The sequence below is a fragment of the Lycium barbarum genome, chromosome 11 (genome assembly GCF_019175385.1).
Source record: "Lycium barbarum isolate Lr01 chromosome 11, ASM1917538v2, whole genome shotgun sequence".
Classification (NCBI taxonomy): Eukaryota; Viridiplantae; Streptophyta; class Magnoliopsida; order Solanales; family Solanaceae; genus Lycium; species Lycium barbarum.
Window position 1 is genome coordinate 108,688,384 of NC_083347.1, and position 2,293 is coordinate 108,690,676.

Here is a 2,293-nt window from a genome sequence, read left to right on the forward strand (position 1 = left end):
TTTAAAAAGTAAGGTGTTTGGCCAATTATGCTTTTGGGGATTAACAGAAGATGTTTTTTAAAAGTTAAAAAAACAGTTTTTTCCCAAAAATACTTTTAAAAAAAATATACTTAGAAACACTTTTAAAAGCTGAAACAAATAATAATTGATGCTCAAAAATGCTTTGACGCTTTGAAAAAACGCTTTTTAAAATAAGTTGATTTTAGAAGTTTGGCCTAACAAATCTTAAAAGTAATATTCCATATATAATATATTCTCCCATAATATTCTTTTCCCATACTATTTGGATATTCACTAAACAATATGACAATAATTTTTTTCTCATTTTCTCTTGAATCGACATTATTTTCTTGCATGATAAGCTCTTTCCCATATTATTTTGCAAATTCACCAAATTCTTGTCCAGTAAATAAACCTGTACAATCAAAATTACCAACATCAGAAATTTATTATACTTTTTAAAAAAACAGTATATGCTGCATGAAATTCGATTGTTATTCATTATTTTTTTATGCTTGGCTTTATATATTAAAATTTCAGTTACGTGTTTCCAAGCATAATTTGAGTTTTTTCATTAGAATTAAAGTAAGCTCTTCTATTTTTAACCATTCTACTTTTAATGCTGAAAATTTTGCTTTCTTCTTCTTTTTATTGTTCCGTATTTTTGTTATTGGCAATGAGGTCTGACAATATCTAGCAATAAGTATCACAATCCATTCATATTCCAATTGTAAAAAATTCTGTAATATATTGTATTTCTTCTTATTATGTGTATAAATTTTGGTCTACTGAAAGATATATTAATAATTTTATCGTAGTCGTTAACATATATGAACTCATCTGAAGAGAGTATCTAAAGTTTTACTTGACTTTGATAAATATAACTTAATTAACCTATATATAATTGTGTATACTTTAGCTATCATGCTAATTTTTGTTTATCAGTAAATATTTTCACCTTTTTTGTTTCTCATTGAGTAGATAAGTTAGTTGTGAATAATATAGAAGCCGCTATTGTGAATAATATAGAAGCCGCTAAGCATTAATATTATTTTACCTTGGGACTTCATGCTAGAACTTACAATTGTAAAATATAACTCTCATAAAATTACGTTTGTCTTCATCTCTTTTTAATTTAATTAACATATATAAAATTAGGTTTGTTTTCAAGATTTCTCTTCTTTGTGCCCGTGATCTAGATAGAGAAAATTGCTAACAAAAAAGGAGTTAACTAAACTTCGTTAAATTGCATAGAAGTTCAAAAGAGAAATTTAACTACGGAATAACAAAAAGTCGTCAGAAACCTGCTCCTACCGAATGTGTCTGCTCCAATGGCTAACTAAGACATTAAGTAAGTCCACAATTCTTCTCTTTTCGTCCATGACCCCAGCTTCCAACACTGTTGTATCACTGCAAGTATAGTCAACCTCTACCACCATTAAACATCTGTATTAGACTTTACTTCTTGCACCTAATTGATTCAAAAGTTAAATGATGTCACAAGAGAAAAACACGTCAACTAACACTAAGCAAGAATACGGAAAGAAACATATCATGAAATATGAAATCTTTATTCTTCCTAATATAATAAAGAAAAATAAAAGGATATTAAAAATTCCAAGAAGAAGATAATAAATAATAAGTGACATAAAAGCTCTGTTACTCGGACTCTCCTAAAATGTCGTCTGGTGCGTGGCGGATCCTTCAAAAATAGTGTATTTTAGGAGAATCCGAGATGAGTGTGGCAACACTTTTGAAGAGTCCGAGTAACTTAGCATAAAAATACTAGGGCTAATGAATTAAGCAAATCTTCCAAGAAAAGAGAGAAACTATGCAATATCACCAAAAGAAATCAAAATATAACCCCCATACCCTACAAAATATAAGATATGATATGCGAGTCGTACGTTTACATTATCACATGCATAAAGTAGGCGTTTTCCAAACTACTCTCTATCACTAATTAAAATCCAAAAGTATATTTTTCTATCACTAATTAAAATCCAAAAGTATATTTTTTTTAATAGTACAATTTTTTTCTGAATGTTGCTATGATACCATATGAAAAATTTGAGCATTTAACTTCAACGGCTAGCATATGAAAAATTGGTGGGAACGAATCAATATAGTTTATAATTGATTCTAGCATATATATATATATATATATATAAACTATGCTAGAACTATATTCGTTCCCACCAAAAAACTTAAAATCCAACAATATATATAATACTTTATATCATAAAACAAATGAAGATATTTCAAGCTGTATTATCTTACCATTAGGATGTTC